At 42.9% G+C, this 24,069-nt stretch overlaps 1 long non-coding RNA gene across 1 annotated transcript; it reads right to left on the bottom strand.

Annotated features, from left to right (window-relative positions):
* Positions 1-1,271: 1,271 nt before the first annotated feature.
* Positions 1,272-23,553, bottom strand: LOC127492598 (uncharacterized). Its single transcript, XR_007922103.2, has 3 exons — positions 23,018-23,553; positions 21,636-21,694; positions 1,272-3,800 (listed from the first exon to the last, which is right to left on the bottom strand). It is a non-coding gene; the product is annotated as an uncharacterized lncRNA (long non-coding RNA).
* Positions 23,554-24,069: the final 516 nt, after the last annotated feature.

Here is a 24,069-nt window from a genome sequence, read left to right as displayed (position 1 = left end):
TGGATACCGGCCTCTGGTCCCAGCTCAAGTTTCTCCATTTTTCCAGCCCATGAAGATTATTTATGATCTGAACAGCTGTGAAGTTGAAACTCCTAAAGATCCAGACCATACAGTGAAAATCTGTCCTCACAGCTGTCCTCCCCAGTGGCCACCAGTACTACCTATTTCTTATCCTAAAATAAGAATAGAATGGAATAGAATGCATTTTTATTCTTTTTCTTACATAAATGGTCATAGATTATGAATGCTTTTCAGTATTTTGATTTTGTTTAACTTAGCAAATTAGCATGAAGGCCAATGACTATCAATACATAAATATTCCCATTTTTCCAGATGTCTATAGTTTTTCATTTCATATCATAGTCATTACCTGGTTCCATTTTGTTGGGCAATTAGGTTATTTGAAAGCTTTTTCTGTTACAAACAAAGCTTCCACAAATAGCCCATGCATGAATCAATGCATTCATGTAGTACTTACTGACTTCGACCCATTGCACAGGCATGGGGTTTACATGTCACAGAATTTTCTTGTGGGTCTTCAAAATGAATCCTACATGTACATGAATACAGCCATTATGGAAAATATGAGCGTTCCTCAAAAACCTAAAACTAGAGCTGCCATAGGATCCAGCAGTCCCACTTCTGGGTACACATCTCAGGAAAATGAAATCCATCTGTCAAAGGAAAATCTGCACTCCCATGCTGACTGCAGCACTATTCACAATATCCAGAAAGGGAAACAACCTTAAGTGTCCATCAGCTGAGGAATGAATAAGGGAAATGTGGTGCATTTACACAATAGAGTAGTGTTCATCTACGAAAAGGATGGAATCAGGGCCTTTGCACAGATAGAACTGGAGGTCATCAAGTGAGATAAGCCAAGTACAGAGAGACTAGCGATCTTATTCAAATACAGAAAACTACCACCCCCCCAAAAAAAAGGTGATCTCATAGAAGTTAAAAATATGGTGGCTACCAAGGGCTGGGAAAGGAGACCTTGCCCAACAGGTCCTGAGTTACAGCTAAATATGAGTAAGAAGTTCTGGGGTTTCACTACACAGTGAGATGACTATTGATAATATTGATGTACTGTACATTTCTCTATTTAAAAAAAAAAACTAGAAGATAGAATCCTAGATGTTCTCAACATACAGAAATGTTTGAAGACATAAATATATTTACCTTAATTGGACATGACACAACATATACATGTACTGAAACATCACAGAGCATCCCATAAATATGTACTATAATATTCACTGCTAAAAATTTTTTTAATTCACATGTGTACTGTGGTTTAGCAGGTAAAGCCACCACCTGCAGTGCTGGCTTCCCTTATGGGCACTGGTTCAAATCCCAGCTGCTCCACTTCAGATCCAGCTCCCTGCTAATGTGCCTGGGAAAGCAGCAGAAGATGGTTCAAGTCCTTGGACCCTTGCACCCATGTGGGAGACCTGGAAGAAACTCCAGGCTCCTGGCTTTGGATCAGCGCAGCTCAGACCATTGCAGCCTTCCGGCATGTGAACCAGCAGATAGAAGACCTCTCGCTCTTTCTGTCTCTGCCTCTCTGTAACTCTGCCTTTCAAATAAATAAATAAATCTTTTTTTAAAAAAAAAATCTTATTGCCAATCAATTCCCTCCTCATGTGCTCATTTCCTGGCCATTCCATGATTTTTCTTCCCTGCCTGCATCTCTGTGCTAATTGTGTGTCTCTCCTAACTAGCAGTCTGTTTTGCACTTAAGAAACATGATGAGATTCATAATGTTCATCCTTGACTTCAAAACCAGGTGAAAACGCCACAGATGTGCTGGGGACGGACAAGGCAGGCCGTGGCTACACACAAGCAACATCCCCATCATGTGTCTGCTGAAGGAGGCAGAGATGGCACACTTCAGGTCTCCTGGCTGTGATGTGTGGGTAAGCCTGTGAGTCCTTGAAGACTTGGTAGAGTCCTTAAACCCTGAGAGATTGTCTATGATTGGTTTATAGGCACATAAACCATGCATAACATTCTCCCAGTTCTTCTCCCAAAGATTATGTGTAGTACCTTATAAAGCAAAGACCAGACACAAGTCATAGTCAGCATGATGCTTTATGAGGAAGGGGGATCATTGAAACTATAAAAACATAAAATAATGCTAAGACCATTTAATGAAGACAAAATGACCTCCTGTCAGCAAAATTCTCCTGAGGACGCCACTTGCCCTACTACAGCAGAAGTGGCTGAGGCACCACAGCCACCAAACTCTGCCTACTGCACTTTTTAAGAAGGGAGGACACAATGAAACAAAAGTGTTTTGTCCACTTTGAAATACAGGGAATACCTTGAGAAGGACTTTCATGGTATATTTTCTCATTTAATCACCAGTAACATTGGTGTGGACAGTTTCATTCTCATGTTGCAGATGAGATTTAGACAATTTAAGTAACTTGCCCAGGCTTACCCAACTACTCAGAGCCAAGCCTAAACCATTCCCAAGTCCTTACATTTTACACTATAATACACAGTCTCCCTTCCAGGCACTCTGCTATGTCATGGATTAAACCGCTGTAAATTGACCCAGGAAACTAATCCCTAAACTCATTTTTGTGGGGAAATGGGTAACTTGCATTAAGAAACCCACACATGAACTTTTACTCATTCCCTGGGTTCATTGCTACCACTTACAGATCTTCCTACCAGCAGACATTGGGCCTAGTGGTTAAGATGCCCAGGCCCAGGCCCCACACCAGCGTACCTGGGTTCATTTCCTGGCTCCAGCTATGCTAATGCAGTACCTAAGAAACAGTGGTACTAGAGTTCCTGCCACCACATAGGAGACCCGGGTTGCATCCCCAGCTCCCAGCTGGTACTGGCCATTGCAGGCATTTGGGGAGTGAATCAGCAGATGAGAGCGAGCTCTCTGTCTCTCCACCTCTCAAACAGCCAACCTAGCACAAAGCAGATAAAAGACTGCATAATTATTGGTGGTGTTTTAGCCATGTCCCCACGTCTTAACATTGTCCATTTTACTATCCATTTACTATCTTGTTATTCTCCATTTAGGGTCCTTATAATTTTCAACACTAGGTGGAATGCTCTTTTTTTATGGAAAAATGCATCTTTGTCAATTATTCAGTGGATGAAAACATTTGCTTCCTTAAATCTGTGGGCAGCAATTTCTCTCCTAGAACAGTGCCAGACACACAGTAGGTGCTTCTACAACTGCTGGTGAACGAATGAATGAACACAGCATGTGACTCACAAAAGGCAACTGAACTTCGGCAAACTGGTTTGCCTGAAGGATCAGAATCTGGAAGGAGACCGATTCACTGGAAACCAATTCCCTGAATAAGCAATTTCCCAATGTTAGAGCCAAACTGAAGCAAAGTGGTGACTCGATCATCTGACAAATTAACCATTTGGTAAACTGATGTTGGCAAACTAGTTATTAGGTAAACGAGTCTCTTCAAGAAAATCAGCCATTGTTTCTAGAGCACCTCCTGAGCCACAACACGGGTTTGCCTCTTAAAGCCAAGACCCAGCCCGTGTGCCTCGGCAACACTGTCCCCTGAGCGGGCCTCTGTCAGATCTTCCACCCAACCCTCTTCTCCCCCACTTACGTGACACTTCCCTTTTCCACAGCCTTCCACTCCTCCAGCTGCTGCCTCCTGCCATGACGGATCTCCCTTTCTCCTTGGCTCCTCCAACATGAATGTCAGGTCTACAGCTCTGGGCACGTCCTCTCTGTTGTCACCCCTTCTCATTCCAGCTCTACCCTAATCCACCTTCCATATCATGGACTATTGCAGGCAAACCTTTATCAGAGAGAAAATAAATAAGTAAATGTATGCTGGGGCCAGCAGTGTGGCTTAGCGGGTAAAGACGTCACCTGCAGTGCCAGCATCCCAAATAGGCACTGGTTTGAGACCCGGCTGCTTCACTTCCAATCCAGCTCTCTGCTATGGCCTGGGAAAGCAGTGGAGGATGGCCCAAGTCCTTGGGCCCCTGCACCCATGTGAGAGACCCAGAAGAAGCTCCTGGCTCCTGGCTTCGGATCAGCACAGGTTTGGCTGTTGAGGCCATCTGGAGAGTGAACCAGTGGATGGAAGGCCTCTCTCTCTCTCTCTCTCTCTCTCTCTGCCTTTGCCTCTCTGTAACTCTCCCTTTCAAATAAATAAATAAATGATTTTTTTTAAAAAAGTATGCTTCAATAGATAACTGATGCACTGCCCAGAGGATACCTTTCGAGGCCTTCTGATTCTAGCCTTCGTTGCTGGGCACTGTCTATGTACAGCACAATCCGTCTGGTCATTTATGTCTAGCCATGTTCATTATCTTTGAGTTATTTTGAAGCTATTCACAAATATTTATGTTCTTGGAATTCTCTTTGAACCAGTTTCAAATTTGCCAAGTTCCTTCACTGGATAAATTAAATTAAAAAAATGTTCATTTTTCACTTCTGTAGGAGAATCATGACTTTACTTTTTTAAATTACTTTTTAACACACCCCTTTTCCTGTAAGCTACTTGCATCTTCAAACTGTAGTCACAGAAATGGGAGTCAAGGTTAAAATCCATATGCTATACTGTGTGGCCTCAAATAGCCATACAGGCCAGGGTAGCTTGGTTCAACATGACCAATTATTCTAAATGCTTATGGTTCCTTCTTTGCCTTTACTTTGTATCATAATGAAAATATTTGCAAATAGTTGACACATGAGTTGTTATTAACTGTATTACTGATATATAATTTATATGCCATAAAGTTCATCCATTGAAGTGTACAATTCAATGTTTTTAAGCTTATTCACAAGTTGTACAGCCATCATCACAATTTCAGAACATTCTCATCACCTCAAAAAGACACCCTACTTACATTAGCAGTTTCTTCGATTATTCCTGACCCCCAAGCTGCTAGCAATCCCTAGTCCACTTTCTGTCTCTAAGAACTCCCCTATTCTGGATATTTCATGTGAATGGAATCATACAATATACAATACAATATATGGCCTTTGTAACTGCTTCATTCACTTAACATAGTGCTTTCAAGGTTAATAGATGCTGCAGCATGTTTCAGCACTTCACTTCTCTTTATAACTAAACTTCATTCCATTACACTGATGTATCACACACATTTTATTTATCCATCTGTCAACTGATGGACATCTGAGTTGTTCTACTTTTTGTCTACTATGAATAATGTGGATGTGAACACTCACATACAGTTTTCACATGGGTGTGTGTTATTTATTTTGGGTATATACCTAGCCTGGGTCAAATGGGAATTTTTTTTTTTTTTTGACAGGCAGAGTGGACAGTGAGAGAGAGAGAGACAGAGAGAAAGGTCTTCCTTTGCCATTGGTTCACCCTCCAATGGCCACCGCGGCCGGCGCGCTGCGGCCGGCGCACCGTGCTGATCCGATGGCAGGAGCCAGGAGCCAGGAGCCAGGTGCTTTTCCTGGTCTCCCATGGGGTGCAGGGCCCAAGCACCTGGGCCATCCTCCACTGCATTCCCTGGCCACAGCAGAGAGCTGGCCTGGAAGAGGGGCAACCGGGACAGAATCCAGCGCCCCGACCGGGACTAGAACCCGGTGTGCCGGCGCCGCTAGGCGGAGGATTAGCCTCCGCCAGCCCAAATGGGAATTTTTTTTAAGATATTTTATTTATTTATTTGAGAGGTAGAGTTACAGACAGTGAGAACAAGAGACATAGACATGATTTATTTAATGTTCTTGTGGCCATTATTTTAATTGTGACTATAATTTTTAAATGCCTTCTGAAAATTTGGGGAGCAGGGAAGGATGGCCATGTTCTTCGGTACTTGCATGTAACGGCCCATCCTAGTATCTTTCCTGCTTATCCTTGGCAATCCCTGAAGATACTGCTATTCCACACCACCGTTACTACAGAGGCTCCATGTTATCTAACTTGTGTAAGAGGGTGAGAGAGGGACTTGGTCTCATGCTCATTCCTGGCACCATTGTGTAGCCATGTAATTGACACACATGCCTGCTTTCTTTTTTATGTTTTTTTTTTTTTTTTTTTTGACAGGCAGAGTTAAACAGTGAGAGAGAGAGACAGAGAGAAAGATCTTCATTCCATTGGTTCACCCCCCAAATGGCCACCATGGCAGGTGCACTGCGCCGATCCGAAGCCAGGAGCCAGGTGCTTCCCCCTGGTCTCCCATGTGGGTGCAGGGCCCAAGTACTTGGGCTATCCTCCACTGCACTCCCGGGCCACAGCAGAGAGCTGGACTGGAAGAAGGGCAACCAGGACAGAATCCGGCGCCCCGACCGGGACTAGAACCCGGGGTGCTGGCACCACAGGCAGAGGATTAGCCAAGTAAGCCAAGGCACTGGCTAACGTCTGCTCTCTTGACACAGAATCCACTGTTGTATTTCATTCTCTTCAAGTGACTGTCGCGATTGCTTACCCCCCTTTGGAAAATACTGTTACTTATGCCACAGGACTGCTACACTTCATTATTAATAGAATATTAATTTTGTTAGTTGATGTGGACACGTGGTCAGCCAGGCAAGGAAGAAAATCTCAGTCCCTTGTAGCTAGGTACGGCCGCATGACCAGAGGGTGTGTGTACAACTCCTGATACACTCTCTTAAAGAAAAGGATATGCCCTTTCCCCTTTCATTGTCATCTTTCCTTCTCCCTCAAATGTAGACACGGGGCTAAGAGCCATTTTTAACATGCAGATGAGGGCACAAGCTAGGGAAGATGGAGCAGCTAGAGAGGAGTTTGGGTTGCTGCACTGTGAAGCTGCCACTGCGGCTCTAAACTAGTAGCTCTGTCTAGTCTGCTACCTGAGCAGGTAAATTGCTTCCCTGTTCAAGTGATTGCTATTTTGAACCTGCACCTTGACTAATACAACCCATCACCATAATCCTCCCCTAGGCAATGGTCCACTCCCTACCACCACCGGGCCTTTCTATCCTGTATAGACATATTTATTGATCACACACCCCCTGTTGACAATATGGAGATATCTCAGCTTCTCATTAGAACCTGCATTTCCCCTTCCAATCAGTGCAGAACCAGGATGCACCAGCCATAATCCACTCCACACCACTTCCTATATACTCCACCACTTCCTTAGCATATTTCTGAAAATAGCATTTCTCCCTTCATAGGTCTGTTTTTCTCTTTCCTTTCCCTCTTAAACACAAAATATCAACCTTGACAAATGCTATCCTCATTTCTCTCCATATACTCCCCATATTGAGCCCAGTTCTTCAAGACCCAATAGGAGCATATCTATGTGGACAGAGAGAGAAAGAAAGGGGGAGAGAGATCTTAAGGAATGAGCTCATAGGATTGTGAAGGCTGGCGAGGCCACAGTCTGCAGATAGGAAGGCAGGCTGGGGACTTGGGGAAGAGCTGATGCTGAAGATCAAGCCTGAAGCATTTGGCAGACTTCCCTGTTCTGGGGACAGCTCAACTTTTTCTCTGAAGGCCTTCAGCTGATTAGACAAGGTTCACGCATAAGAAGGAGGGTGATCTGCTTTACTTGAAGTCTACTGATCTAAATGTTTATCTCATCTAAAAAAAAATGCTTCATAGAAACATCCAGAATTTTTGACCATATAACTGGGTCCAATGGCCTAGCCATTTGACATATAAGGTTGACCATCATACACTTCCCCCATTAATTCCACGAATCTCACTTCTATTTCTTCAATGCTACAGAAATTATGCCCCATCCCAGAATCAAGTTGTAGACTGTAAAACCCTTCATGTACCTGAAGTTTTAAACATTTGATATATATCCTTTTTCTCTGGCAATAGTCTATCAGATTCTCAAAGAACTATCATAGTAATCATTAAACCCACTGATTTTTCCCATCATCCTCCCCTGTGACCTATCTGTGACTCCTTGCCCTCCTTGTAGTGTTAAAGAAGCCAATAAGTTCCACTTAGCTGTTCAAAATGCTTCAATTTGTTTCTGTCCTGGGCAGCCAATGGAGTCCTGACCAGCCCTCCAAGGTTCTCAGTCTGCTAGTCCTCTGGCCTTAAATTTCCTCTTGGAGATTCTTCCCTACTCTCATATCTTGGATCCTATTTCTGGGATAGTAGTTTAGAAAGATCTTTGGTGCTGGAGCTTTTAGAACTCAGGTTAAGCCTCAGATCTACTCATCTGCACCTAAGCAAGTTAACTTACCCTCTCTGAACTCCCTGCTTCCTCTTCTATAAATGGAGGTAACACAACCTACTTCATATTGTGTGATGGAATGAGAAGGTGAGAAGGTCATGCCAAGATGGCTGCTGATCACAGAAACTGCCTGACAACAGGCCGTGATTGGATGGCTTCAGAAACCACATGACAACAGAGCCTGACTGACAACAGGCTATGATTGGATGGTTTCAGAAACTGCCTGGCAACAGGCTGTGATTGGTTAGGGCATAGACCTCCCCTTGACTGGATTGGCTGCCTTGGCTATATAAGCATCTGTAGCAACTGAAATAAATGAGTCTGTGGGCTGCTTGCCTCAGGCCTGCTTTCACCCGACTCCTGGGGTCTGTGTGGTGACTCCGCGCCTCTTGCCCACACCATGCTCCTCCTCTCAGAAATGAATCCACAGCAACAATAGAGTAAATTAGATTTCAGTGAATCTGGAACAATAAATGGTGGTTGTCTCGCCACCTCCCTTTTCTAAGCAGATAATTTCCAGGACCAAGCCTTTAGCACTTGCCTCCCTACCCACACTCAAGCTCAGCCTTTTTCTCTCTGCCAGTTCTTTCCACTCAGACATCCTACCATTGTATGTTCAATCTGCCTAAAGGTGAGGCTATGTTCCCCTCGAAATCACTACTTCCTCATCATCTTACAGTTTCCCTGCATGGTATCGCTGTTCTCCATAGTGAATCTTTGACTCCTCTCTCTCCTCAGTTACTTTACTGACCCAGGCACTGCAACCTCTCACCTGTCCATTGAAATGTGTCCCCTTTTAATTCACATGATACCATATGATTTACATCCTAATCACCTCCAACTGCACTGGTGTCTTTTGAATCCTTTTCTTAACTCTACAAAGTCCCCACTACACTCTCTACTCAAGGCCAGGTTTGGGATGAAAAAACACTTTGTTGAACCATATCCTATACTGCAGTGCCTAGGTTCAAGTCCCAGCTCCAGCTCCTGACTCCAGCTTCCTGCTAATGTGTATTAGCAACAGTGATGGCTCAAGTAGATGGGACCCACATGGAAGACCTGGATTGAGTTTTCCATTTCTGGGCTTCTACAGAGCCCAGCCCTAGCCATTGCTGGCATTTGAGGTAAACCAGCAGATAGAAGTGCTTTCCATCTCTCTCTCTCTTGCTCTCACTTTTGCCTCTCAAGCAAATAAATAAAATTTTTTAAATAAAATAAAATTAGGCTGGCATTGTGGCTCACTTGGTTAATCCTCCGCCTGTGGCGCTGGCATCCCATATGGGCACCGGGTTCTAGTCCCAGTTGCCCCTCTTCCAGTCCAGCTCTCTGCTGTGGCCAGGGAGTGCAGTGGAGGATGGCCCAAGTGCTTGGGCCCTGCACCCCATGGGAGACCAGGAAGAAGTACCCAGCTCCTGGCTTCGGCTCCTGGCACAGCGCCAGCCGTAGCGGCCATTTGGGGAGTGAACCAACAGAAGGAAGATCTTTCTCTCTGTCTCTCTCTCTCTCACTGTCTATAACTCTCTGTCTCTCTCTCTCACTACTCTGCCTGGCAAAAAATAAAAAATTAAATAAAATTAGATCTCAAAAACTAAAGTATACACTTAAGTGTTGAAATTTAACTGAAATGTGATCCCTGTTAAACATAAGAGTGGGAATAAGAGAGGGAAGAGATGTACAATTTGGGACATGCTCAAGCTGACTTGCCCCAAATGGTAGAGTTAGAAACATACCAGGGGGCCGGCGCCGCGGCTCACTAGGCTAATCCTCCGCCTAGCGGCGCCGGCACACCGGGTTCTAGTCCCGGTCAGGGCGCCGGATTCTGTCCCGGTTGTCCCTCTTCCAAGCCAGCCCTCTGCTGTGGCCAGGGAGTGCAGTGGAGGATGGCCCAGGTGCTTGGGCCCTGCACCCCATGGGAGACCAGGAAAAGCACCTGGCTCCTGGCTCCTGCCATCGGATCAGCACGGTGCGCCGGCCGCAGCGCGCCGGCCGCGGCGGCCATTGGAGGGTGAACCAACGGCAAAGAAAGACCTTTCTCTCTGTCTCTCTCTCTCACTGTCCACTCTGCCTGTCAAAAAAAACAAAAAAAAACAAAAAACAAAAAAAAAAGAAACATACCAGGGGACTCCAATTTAATCCTATCAAGGTGGCATGTACCAATGCCATCTCACTAGTCCAAGTGATCAATTTCAGTTCACAATTGATCATAATGAAAGTTCTAAGAGTCAAAGGGAGCACATAAACAAGTCTAGTACCTGCTAATACTAACAGATAGAATAAATAAAGGGGAGAGTGATCCAACATGGGAAGCAAGATACTCAGCAGACTCATAGAATGGCGGATGTCCTAAACAGCACTCTGGCCTCAGAATCAGCCCTAAAGGCATTCCAATCTGGCTGAAAAGCCCATGAGAGTATTTCAGGCATGGAAAGCCAAGACACTCTGGCAAAAAAAAAAAAAAAAAAAAAAAAAAAAAAAAAACAACAACAACTAAATGAAAGATCTCTGTGAGTGAGATCCCAGTGGAAAGAACAGGTCTTCAAAGAAGGAGGTACCTTTCTCTGAAGGGAGGAGAGAACCTCCACTTTGACTATGACCTTGTCTGAACAAGATAAGAGTCGGAGAACTCAAGGGGCTTCCATAGCCTTGGAAACTCATGACTGGTGCATAGGGAGATTACTGATGCCATAAACAGGAGTGTCAATTTGTAAAGTCAACAACAGGAGTCACTGTGCAACTTACTCCTCATGTAGGATCTCTGTCCTTAATGTGCTGTACATTGAGGCTTAATGCTATAACGAGTACTCAAACAGTATATTTCACTTTGTGTTTCTATGGGGGTGCAAACTGTTGAAATCTTTACTTAATGTATACTAAACTGATCTTCTGTAAAAAAAAAAAAAAAAAAAAAAAGAAGAAGAAGAAATTATCAATTCCCAACTTGACTCTCACTGGGATTAAACATGACAATAGGTCTTATCTGATTTCATCATCATTTAAAAAATCATCTATTATTTTTCACTTTATGTTTCTGTGTGGTAGCAAACTGTTAAAATCTTTACTTAATGTATGCTAAACTGATCTTCTGTATATAAAGAGAATCGAAAATGAATCCTCATGGGAATAGAAAGGGAGAGGGTGTGGGAGAGGGGAGGGTTGTGGGTGGGAGGGACGTTATTGGGGGGAAGCCATTGTAATCCATAAGCCGTACTTTGGAAATTTATATTCATTAAATAAAAGTTAAAAAAAAAAGAAGTAAAAAAAAAAAAGATTTCTTGTTAAGATGCAAAAAAAAAAAAAAAAAAAAAAAAAACACTAAAGTATACAGCATGGACTCTAGCCTGGTGTTCAGGTTGTGCTGATCTGATTCCAGCCCATAGCTACCCTTCACAAACCTCGTATTGTAGTCAAAGTAGTCTAGCCTAACCCCTTACACACCTGGTACCCTCTGTCCCTCCACACTGCACTCCTGCTCCTGGCATTCCATCCTTCATGGACATGTCCCCCTGCTGTCTATCTACCCTGAACCTTGTATCCCCTGAAATCCATGAAAATTCCACCTACTCTTAGAGCCACCCTGGATAACCCAGCCCAAAATAAACTCGGAATCCTCTGAAGTCAACTTAATCCTATCATAATTGCATTAGTCAGTGTCCTGGAAAAAAAAAACACACAATATATTAAAGTAAGGATAATTTGAAGAGAATTTAATAAAGGAATTTTTTATAAAGGTGTAAACAGGTAAGCTAATCAACTATTAGCCATCCAAAGCTTCTGGTTGTGGGACACAGCCAGTCACCAGCAGCCATGCAGGGAGAAAGACTGGGAGATAAATAACCCATGCTTACTCTGCTTCCTTCCAGTCATTTGCTTTTAAAGACTTATTTATTCATTTGAAAGTCAGAGTTACACAGAAACAGAAGGAGAGGCAGAGAGAGAGAGAGAGAGAGAGAGGTCTTCCATCTTCTGGTTCATTCTCCAATTGGCTGCAACAGCCACAGCTGCACCAATCCAAAGCCAGGAGCCAGGAGCTTCCTCTGGGTCTCCCACAGGGTACAGAGGCCCTAGGACTTGAGTCATCTTCCACTGCTTTCCCAGGCCATAGCAGAGAGCTGGATCACAAGAAGAGCAGCCGGGACTTGAACTGGCGTCCATGTGGGATGCCAGCGCTGCAGGCAGCGGCTTTACCTGCTACGCCACAGCTCCAGCCCCATCTTCCCCTCATTTTCTACCAGCGTTCTCAGTAGACTGACCCCAACCAGAGGCCCCAGGTTAAGGAAGTTTGTTGATATAGTCAGCTTCTAAGGCACAGAGCAAGGGGTGGATGAGTATGGACTTGAAGAATTAAAGAGCAGATACTGAGCACATCAAAGAACAAGCTCTCTAGTCCATCCTAGGAAATGATAATATTTTTAATCAACTTAGTTCTAAATGCATTGAAAAACAAAATGGGGGTAGATATTAAGCCTAGCAATTAAGACACTTACGTCCCATATTGTAGTTCCTGGGTTCAAGTCCAACTGCACACCTGATTCCTGTTTCATGAGAATGCAGATCCTGGGAGGCAGCAAAAATGGTTCAAGAAATTGGGTCCTTGCTACCCAGATGGGAAACCTGTTTTGAGTTCCCAATTCATAGCTTTGGCCTGGTACAGTCCCAGGCATTATGGGCATCTGGGGAGTGAAATAGCAGGTGGTAGATCTCTCTCACACACACTTTATCTCTGAAATAATTTTTAGAAGTGGGGACCAGCGCTGTGGCATAGTGGGTAAAGCCACTGCCTGCAATGCCGGCATCCCATATGGGTGCTGGTTTGAGTCCCGGATGCTCCACTTCCCATCCAGCTCTCTGCTATGGCCTGGGAAAGCAGTAGAAGATGGCCCAAGTCCTTGGGCCCCCTGTACCCATGTGGGAGACCCAGAAGAGGCTACTGGCTCCCAGCTCCTGGCTTCAGATTGGCACATCTCTGGCTGTTGCAACCATATGGGGAGTGAACCAGTGGATAGAATACCTCTCCCCTCTCTCTCTCTCTCTCTCTCTCTCTTTCCTTCTCTCTCTGTGTAATTCTGACTTGCAAGTAAATAAAAAAAAATCTTAAAAAAAAGTGAATTTAAAAAAATGATTAGGGAGATGGGTAGATAAAGCAACTATAGTAAAGCAAGTATATAACATGTCAATCAGAATTTAGAGTTGAGTACATTGATATTTACTGCAAATCAGCTTACTGTATGACTAAGTCTTCTCATAATTAAATATTGGAGGAAAATATTGTAAAGAAATAGAAAAACTTTTCTTCTATACATACAACTATTTTTTCTTTATATGTTCTTTATATTTTTGGTGTAACTTTTTCAGGCAGCTGAAATCTCATAAGCAAAGTAATTCACAAAGAATTGGGAAATAAAATACTCATCCTGCTATTGTATTACCTTTTAATAATATTAACAATGATATGTAAATTCCTCTTCCACAATGGATATTCTAGTCAACTAGTCAGTTTTCCTAGAGTCTCAACATCTTAGAAGAGATAGATACAGAAAGAAAAAGAGATAGATAGAGATAGAGATAGACAGAGAGAGATAGAGTCTTTTTTAAAAAATCTCCTGAGGTTGAGTAAGAAAATAACCTTTTTGTAAGATGAAGCTTGGCATTATGAATTGTCTTTCATACTCAATGTTTGCAAAGTTATCACCATCAAAATGCAACTATGAAATAATCTTAGGTCTCCTAAGCTTATTTTAAGTCTGGCAGACTCTAGAAAAGAAACATGGTCTCAGAAAGCCCAATGGCTATTTCTTACAGGATAGATGCCCATTCTGCAATTCCAACAGATAAGATTATTTCTTCATTAGGGATGTAAGTGCAAAGTCAGTTGTTTCTTTTGCATTACCACTGAGATGAGAAAAGGGAAAGCAGGGAGTGCTCTCTTTTCACCTCTAGTCCATCACATTCCCCTCCACAATCCATGTTCTATCTTACATCCTCAGCATCAGGATCAATGCCGGGCCCACGACGAGGAGATGACTTACCAATCCTAATGGGTGTGTTTTGAATGCCCAGACCACAAGGATGGGAGGAGGCAGCCTGATGCAGAGGAGAATAGAGACGTTACGGAGGAAAGCTCACCAGACATGCACAGGGAGTGGCATGCTCTCTGTGAGGCCAGCTGTCTTCCAAGCCCACTAACCAGGCAGCACTCTCTCCATAGCTGGGTGACTAAGCTCCTTTCATTTGAAGACATCTGGTCTTAAAACATTAAAACAGCCAATCAATTCATAGTTACGTGCCCATAGGAGATGGCTTTTCTGAGTTTTATTTCTTCATTTGTAAAATGAGTTCATGGTTACATATAGCTTATAAGAAACTATCACTCTGTTTTTCAAAGTGGTCAGAAGCTCTGCCTCCTTGGCAATGAATGGTATTGTTAGTCTTTTGAATTCAATTAGCATTCTTTCTAAATGATATAAAATGGTGTTTCACTATGACTTTAATTTACTTTTCCCAGATGCTCAGTTATATGAGGATTTATCATGTGGGTATGTCCCACTGGTCTAGTCTCATTTATGAAGTATCTTTTTACCCGTATACTTGTATTTTACTTTTTAACTGACACAAAAAATTGTACATATTTGTGGGGTATCATATAATATTTCTATATAGGTATATATTGTGTGTTGTCTAATCAGGGTAACATATCTATCTCCTTAAACATTTAATATTTATTGTGAAAACTAAAATCATATGGTAAAAATCTTGTCTTATAGTTTTTTTAGAGGAACATACAGTACTTTATCTACAGTCACCCAACTCTGCAACAGAACCCTAGAACTCCTTACTCCTCCATAACTGTAACTTAGTACCCATGAACCACCTTTCCTATTCCTCACTACCCTCCCCAGCCCAAGTATTTTAAAAATATTTTGCTCCTTTTCTAAAATCTTGAGGTTATCTTGTTAATACTGACTTGTAAATGTTCTTTGTATATATTGGATACAGCTCATTTGCCAAGCAGGTGGATTGTGAATATTTTCTGTTAGTCTGTGGTTGGTCTTTTCATTTCCTTAACAATACCTTTTGAAGAACAGGAGATATTTAATGTGATAAGGTTCATTTTATCAACTTTTTAATGATTCACACTATCTAAGAAATCTCAAGGTCACAAAAGCAAAGATTTTCTATGCTGCACACCAGAAGTTTTATAGTTTTCACTTTGAACTTAAGTCTATCATTCCTTTTAATATTGGTGTGTAGCAAAAAATAATAGTTAAGGTTAATTTTTTCCTCAAATGATACAAAATTATTCCAGTACCACTTTTTGAAAAGACTGTCCTTCCTAATAGCATTACAAAGCAACTTCTATGACCAAAATACAAAGACAAATGACCAAAATGTGTGAGTCTTTTTCTAGACTCTTTATTCTGTTCTGCTAGTCTTCACATGTATCCTGATGTTAACATGTACTCTCCTGATTATTATAGATTTACAGTATGTCTGAAAATCACTTACCTTCTCTAACATTGATCTCTTTCAAATTATTTTGCCTATTCTTGGTCCTTTGATTCTCTATGGAAATTTTAGACTCAGCTTGTCAATTCCTGCAAAAACTGCTTTTTTGTAATTATAAATAGAAATAAAATCAGTTTGGGAATAACTGACATCTCTTTTTATTTATTATTTATTTATTTGAAAGGCAGAGTTACAGAGCGTCAGAGGGAAAGACAAATTGGGGGGCGGGGGAAGATCTTCCATCCTCTGGTTCACTCCCCAAATGGCTACAATGGCCGGAGCTGGGCCAATCCAAAGCCAGAAGTCAGGAGCTTCTTTCAGGTCTCTCACGAGGGTGCAGGAGCCCAAGCATTTGATCCATGCTCCAATACTTTCCCAAGCACATTAGCAAGGAGCAGGATCAGAAGTGGAGCAGCCGGGACTTGAGCCAGTGCCCATATGGGATGCTGGCACCACGGGCAGTAGTTTTACTGCAGTGCAACAGCAACAGCCCCAATAATTGACATCCACTACCAGGGCATATCTCTACATTATTAAAATCTTTTTTTAGAAAATTCACTAATCAACGTGAAGTTCCTAAGTACTGTTGCTATGGATTTGTTCTGAGAGGAGGAGCACGGTGGGGGAAAGAGGCACGGAGTCACCACACAGATACTGGGAGTTGGGTAAAAGCAGGCCAGAGATGAGCAGCCTGCAGACTCCTTTATTTCAGTTGGTACAGCAGCTTATATAGCCAAGGCAGCCAATCCAGTCAAGGGGTGGTTTATGCCCTAACCAATCATTGCCTGTTGCCAGGTAAGCTCCTTTGCCAGGTGGGTTTTGAAGCCATCCTGAGTAACTGATGCTCACTTGCCAGTAGCCTTCTTGGCATGGCCTTCTCATTCCACCACATTTCCACCTTCTTGCTTATTTTTGAACAATAGGAGGCATGATCCTTGGCCATACCATTGTTGGCCCTGTTTCTATGTGGTCTCCTCATGCAGCTGTGCCTGTCTTAGGTTGTCCCCCAGGGGATCTACCCGTCGTGGGAGACCACAGAAGTGCTTGTTCAGATAGGGGTAGGAATCAGGAACGATGGTAACCAGGAATGGCATGACCACACGCAGGCTGTGGGCTGTTCAAGTGGCTGACCAGACTTAAGTAGGGTATAAAGCAGTAGCGGATGTGGCTATGGGCAGTTCCTCAGGGCAGGATGATAGGGCAGCAGCTTGAAAATCAGTAGCAGGTGCGTCCACTAACAAGGCTGACTCTGTCTTGTTCAGCTGGTTCTGGTTGACTGTCAGCTACAGGCCTGATGTTTCTGGCTGGTACCCAAATGGGCTGTCCCACATTCTCTGGAAAGACACAAACATAACCTCGGCCCTTGGTTAGCAGAAGCCTTTTTATGTGCATTGGAATGCAGGGTCTAAATTTTGTGTCCACTTTGACATTAACAGCAAACATGCAGGTGGGATGGTGTCTAAGGGTGCCCTGAGAGCCTGGGGTTCCCAGGGACTGCCACAAACATGGGGATCCTCACTGGGTATGGATGGGATGACCTCGCATGTGTTATTGCCTCGAGGTCGTCTAAGTTCATCCCACTGGTATTTAGGGAGTGGCTGACCAGGCATTGCTGCGTTGTCTGCTGTCATGTCATTTTCACTGTCGGAGCTCTCTTTCCCTCAGTCATCAACTGTTGCCTGTGAGGAAGTGGCCTGGAGTGATAGGCTCTTATCACTTGCAGATTCATTATGTTTGGTAATCTGGGTGGGTTTCTGAGAGGGGGGGTATCTCTCTCACGTCTGAATGCTTAACATCAGCATGCCACGCCAACTCTAGCCAAAGGAAAGACACGCACAGCACTGCTGCCATAACAATGCAAATTCCTCAGTGGCTGATGGCATTCTGCAGGGGGTTCCCTACATTAGATGAACAGATAGTGGTGTATCAGATTGTACATATGTCCTGTGCTTAGTGGGGGACTTCCTTGATTAGTTAGGTCAAGGCTGTATGCCCACACGGTGTCTCCAGAGCATCACCTCTCTCCAGTGAGGGAAGATGACTTGGTTCCGAATTCTGGGATGATCAGTCCCTTATGTGAATTCGCCCGGCATACTGAAAGTAAAAGGAGGAGCCGAAAAGTGACGTATGCTTCTGGGCGGTGTGTGCTAACCTGGGGTCATTTAGACCGAGGACAAGGACAAGGAAAGGGGCGTAGGAGGGGGTTCTGTGCTCACCCTCACACAACCAAACAGCACACAAATCACTGAGGGGCCTACTTGGCCTAAATCAAGGGGGGACCTCGCCAGGTCCAAAACGCTATCTCTCTCTCACTCATGTTGACACCAGATGTTGAGGTGTATTTGTTCTGAGAGGAGGAGTGCAGTGGGGGAAAGAGGTACGGAGTCATCACACAGACCCCGGGAGCCAGGTGAAAGCAGGCCAGAGGTGAGCAGCCTGCAACTCCTTTATTTCAGTTGGTACAGCAGCTTATATAGCCAAGGCAGCCAATCCAGTCAAGGGGTGGTTTATACCCTAACCAATCGCTGCCTGTTGCCAGGCAGGTTCTGTTGCCAGGTAGGTTTTGAAGCCATTCCTGAGTAACTGACATTGACTTGCCAGTAGCCATCTTGGCATGGCCTTTCATTCCACCACAAAGTACTAGTTCTACATAAATTCTGTTAAACTTGTTCTAAGTATTATACATTTTTGGAGGCTATTATAGGTAGTATTTTTTGTTTAATTTTAATCCCCTATACAGAAATACCATTGATTTTTACATGTTGACTTTGGGTCCTGAAACTATAATAAACTCACTAGTTAATTCAAGTAGCTTTTGTTACAGATTCTATCATATTTTCTATACAATCATGCTGTCTCCAATTACAACTGTTTTACTTCTGCTTTTCCAATATTTATACCATGTATTTCTTTTTCTTGTCTTATTGCAGTATAGAACCTCCAGGGTAATGTAAAAGAGAAGTAAAGAGAGTAGACACCCCTTCTTGCTCCCAACTTAGGGGCAAAGTATTCATTTCTTTTACTATAAGAAAGGATGTTATTCATAATCACCCTTGATCTGATTGAAGAAATTCTGAGAGTTGCTAGATGTAATGAACAGATATAGAATATGTCCAAGGTTCGTGACTTTTCTTCCATTTACTAAGATGATCATACGGTTTTCCCTTTCAGAATGCTTAAATGGTGATTTCATTGATAGATTTGTGAATGTCATATCTACCTTGAGTCCTTGTGATAATCTCCAGTTAGTAATGATGTATTACCCTTTTAATATATTTCTGAATTTGATTCACTAATACCTTGTTAAAGACTATTGAACTCATGAAGGGGTTTGATCTATTGTTTCTTTTCTCGTAATGGTTTTTATGATTTTGGCACTAAGGTAATTCTGGGCTCATAAAATGAGTTGGGAAGAGTAGCCTTCTCTTGCATTTTCTAAGATTTTTGTGTAGTATTGCTACTGATTCTACATTTGGGCTGAAACAAAATGTTTTGAATTATGAGTTCAATTTGAATAGAAAGAAAGTTATCCCCATTTTTTATTATTTCCTGAGAGACTTTTGGTAATATGTGTCTACCAAGGAATTTGTGCATTTCAAATCCACTTTCATTTAGGCAATGGGATTTAGATTTCCTGGAGTAAAGTTGTTCATAATATAATCTTATACGCCCTTTAATTTTAGTAGGATTTGTAATGAATCTTCCATTTTCATTTCTATTATTGGTCATTTCTGACTTCTCTTCCTCTTCATCAGCCTAGCTAAATATTTATGAATTGCACTGATCTTCACTGATTTCCAGTCCTTTTAATATCCTTTCTTCTACTTTCTTTGGGGGTAATTTGCTCATTTTTTCCTGGTTTCCTAAAATAGAAACTTAAATGACTTCCTTTTCTTTTTATTAGAAGCAATTGATGGGCCGCCGCTGTGGCTCAATAGGCTAATCCTCCACCTTGTGGCGCCGGCACACCAGGTTCTAGTCCCGGTCAGGGCGCCAGATTCTGTCCTGGTTGCCCCTCTTCCAGGCCAGCTCTCTGCTGTGGCCTGGGAGTGCAGTGGAGGATGGCCCAAGTCTTTGGGCCCTGCACCCCATGGGAGACCAGGAGAAGCACCTGGCTCCTGCCATCGGATCAGCGCGGTGCGCCGCCGCAGCGCGCCAGCCATGGCGGCCATTGGAGGGTGAACCAACGGCAAAGGAAGACCTTTCTCTCTGTCTCTCTCACTGTCCACTCTGCCTGTCCAAAAAAAAAAAAAAAAAAAAAAAAAAAGAAGCAACTGATGCCATAAATTTCCCTGTGTGCGCTGCTTTAGCTTTCTGAAAATTTGATATTATATTTTCATTTCCACTCAGTTCAAAATGCTTGTAAATTTCCTTTGTGATTTTTTTTTCTTTTATCTGTAGGTTATTTGAAAGTGTGTTATTTCTCAATATTGGGAGATAGCTATATATCTTTTTTTTTACAAATATATCTTTTATATTTTTTTAACTTCTAATTCTAATTCATCTTAGCCAGAAAGCATATTTTGTATGACTGTGATTTTAATTTTTCTAAATTTACTGGGATTTGTTTTATGGTTTATCCTAGAGAGTGTTCTTGTGTCCTTGAACAATATATTCTAAAGTTGTTGGGTCAAGTTGGCTATAAATGTCAATTAGGTTAAGTCAGTTAATAATTTTCAAGTTTTCTTTATTCTTGCATTTCTGATTTTTCTATTACTGTGGGAAAAGAACTGAAACTTCCAACTATAACAGTAAATTTGTCTATTTGCCTATTTCCCTCTTCAGTTTGATCTTTGTTTGACCCTTTTTTTTTTACTTCTGTTATTAGGTGCATACACATTTTGAATTATTCCTTCTGGGTGAATAAAGTCCCTTATCACTGTGGGATGTTATTGTTTATCCCTAGAAATATTCTTTGTACTGAAATATAATTTGTCTTATAAATTATTCATTAATTTTCAGCTGGATCCTTTTTATTACTTGTCCCATTTATTGTGTTATTTCAAATATTTTACATTTTTTATATCTTAGGCTTCCAGATACTTTTTTAAGGAAGATGCAACATTTAGTAGAAGGCCATCTTCCCTGATTATCATGTTTCTTTTAACATTTAATACTTACAGAACTTAAAAGAACTTGCTATTGTTTTATGAACCTAAGATTTCCATAATAGGTCATATTTACAGAGCATATTACCAAGCACTTTCAAATGCATTATCATATTCCTTTAATAGTCTAAAAGGTGGATCCTATTCTACCTCAGTTTTACAAGAAAAGATGTGGGAGACCAGATAGAAAAAGTAACCTCTATAAGTGGCCTCAAATCCAGTGCTGATTCGGATACAAACATCTAAAATACCACCTACTATGAAAGCACTGGCTTAGAATTCCTTGTAATAATTTGATTATTTCCACTGCTTGAATACTTTTAAAAGTATTTTAATTATAATGATAAATATAACCATACTGCAGTAAATTTAGAAGCATAAGAAAAAAATTACTATTAAAATCACCATCCTAACATAATTTTACCCCTTTCTTTTCATGTACCATAATTCAGAGACTTCTTGAATACACTTAGAAAAAACACACTTATCAGATAAAAGGGTCAGGAGGCAAATCACCTTTGCCACAGTTCACATTCTTCCATTCTGATTACTGATTCTGTGTGGTGCTCTCTGCTACTGAGTTTCAGATCTATTTTTAATAGTTCAATAAAAAAATAAATAAAAAAACAATAAAATTCCTTTAACAATTCAATCTGACTGTTGCAACTTCTAATTTCAGACCCCTAAATTGACTATCTTAAGTTCCTGGTCTGTGATGGCAAATACCCATGCTCAAGGAAAAGAATGTCATAATCTACTAATATCTGCCTTGCGGCAGGAGGTGGCATTATAGTTTTTGCTAACCTTGACTCAGACCTTCATGTTTCAGTTGCTTCTAAATTCTGATAATTGGGAGAATTTTCTTCATTAACTCACCAGTTTTGAATCCAGATTTCTGTTCTGTCCTCTCCTTGGTCCACCCAACAAAACCAACCCTGCTAAGCAAACAACATTCATGAAGTTAAGAAGTCTATCACATATTCACTAATAGAACACTTTCAAAGCCATTTCTTAAAAGATTCATGCAGGGGCACACACTTGGCCTGGCACTTGGAGTATCACATCCAAGCCCGAGGTTTGCCCTGGCTCCACTCTTGATTCCAGCTTCCCGCTAACGCACACCCTTTGGAGGCAGTGGCAATGGCCCAAAACTTGGATGCCTGCCACCCATATGGGAGGCCTGGGTTGAGTTCCTGGCTTGTGTTCTGCTTGATCTAGCCCCAGCTATTGTGGACAATCTCTCTCTCTTCGTTTTTCTCTGACAAATAAATTTTAAAAATAAAAATTTAAATATAAATATATGCATAAAATTTATGCAGGGGGTCTGTGTTGTGGCACAACAGGTTAAGCCGCCACCTGCAATGCTGGTATCACATATGGGCGCCGATTCTAGTCCTGGCTGCTCCGCTTCCAATCCAGCTCCCTGCTAATGTGCTGGAAAAGCAGCAGCAGATGGCTCAAGTCCTTGGGCCCCTGCACTCAAGTGGAGGCAAGGAAGAAGCTCTTGGATCCTGGCTTCAGCCTGGCCCAGTCCCTGCCAGATGCAGCCATTTAGGGAGTGACCAGCAGATGAAGGATCTCTCTCTGTAACTCTGCCCTACAAGAAAATAAAATAAATCCTTAATTTAAAAAAGATTTATGCAGGCTTTATTATGTTACGAAATAGCTATGGGAGGGGCCAGCGCTGTGGTGTCATGGGCTAAGCCTTGGTCTACGGCACCAGCATCCCATATAGGGGCTGGTTTGAGGCCCGGCTGCTCCTTTTCTGATCCAGCTCTCTGCTAATGGCCTGGGAAAGCACTGAAAGACGGCCCAAGTGCTTGGGCCCCTGCACCCGCGTGGGAGACCTGGAAGAAGCTCCTGGCTCCTGGCTGCAGATCGGCACAGCTCTGGCCATTTTGGCCATTTGGTGAGTGAACCAGCGGATAGAAGACCTTTCTCTCTGTCTCTCCTTCTGTCTGTAACTCTACCTCTCAAATAAACAAAATCTTTTTTTAAAAAAATAGCTATGGTATAATTTTAACCAGAAAAAAACTATATGTACAATGTTACAGCAATTTTTAAAAAATAAATTTTAAAAAATAAGGAAACCTAAAAAATTAAAAAAAAAAAAACCCACTGTACATGGTGAAACAAACAGAAGGGAAAATACCAAGTAGTGAATGATTGTTTTTAGGCAACTTAAATATGACATTTCATTTCCTCTTATTTCTATTCTTTTGCCAGCCAGCCCCTCCATCACAGAGCCCGCCACGCACCTCCCTTCTCGCGCGCGGGATGTCGGGACAGGCCACGCCCCTTAGTGCGCCACAGAGTCCCACGTGAGCTGCCGCGTGAGACCTGCTGTCACAGCCCTGCGTGTCGGCGCTGGCCGCAGAAGGCACGGCATGCCGTAAGTCAGGGAGAAAAGACGTGTCTTCAGCGTCGTAGTGGCCAAGCGTCGTGACTTGCTGGAACACGTGACTGCTGAGAGCCGCTGAAGGACAGATGCAGACCCGTGTCAAGCAGCAAGAACACAGCAGCTGGGCCGGCGCTGCGGCCTGGTGGGCTAGGCCTCCTCCTGCAGCACCGGCATCCCAGATGGGCGCCGGGTCCACTCCCGGCTGCGGTGCCTCAGATCCAGCTCCCTGGTTGTGACCCGGGAAAGCAGCGGAGCACGGCCCAAGTGCCTGGGCTCCTGCACGCACGCGGAATACCCGGAAGTTCCTGGCTTCTGGCCGCGGGCTGGCCCATCCCTGGCCATTGTGGCCATTTGAGGAGTGAACCAGCGGATGGAAGGCCTCTTGCTCCTCTACATCTGCCTTAAAAAAAAAAAAAAAAAAAAAAAAAAACTGTGATACATAGTCGCTATTCCCCAAAACGTTTCATATTGAACAAAATAAATAAATAACCTCATAACCTCCGTGTTGTAAATGCCTCCAGTAATCTACCAAACTTCTCCCCTTCAAAAGGGTGAGACAGGACCCTCTCTGGACCCTCACCACCCTGCCCTGAAGCCGCTGTGAGAGTTAATTAGGGACTTTTAATCTCTGGATCAGGCTGGAACGGGCAATTCTGTATCCCATATTACACTCACTCATTCAGGCCAGCCCTGTGCCACACCAGCATCCCGTACTGAAGCACTGGCTCCGGTCCCAGCTCCCTGCTAATGGCCTGGGAAAGCAGCAGAGGATGGCCCAAGTGCTTGGGTCCCTGTCACCCACGTGGGAGACGGGGATTGAGCTCTTAGCTCCTGGCTTCAGCCTGGCCAAGGGCTGAATATCATTGTCATTTGAGGAGTGATGCAGCAGATGGTGGATACGGTCTCTCT

The sequence above is a fragment of the Oryctolagus cuniculus genome, chromosome 16 (genome assembly GCF_964237555.1).
Source record: "Oryctolagus cuniculus chromosome 16, mOryCun1.1, whole genome shotgun sequence".
Classification (NCBI taxonomy): domain Eukaryota; kingdom Metazoa; phylum Chordata; class Mammalia; order Lagomorpha; family Leporidae; genus Oryctolagus; species Oryctolagus cuniculus.
Note: the sequence above shows the minus strand (reverse complement) of the source record. Positions and strands in the feature narration are given on the sequence as shown.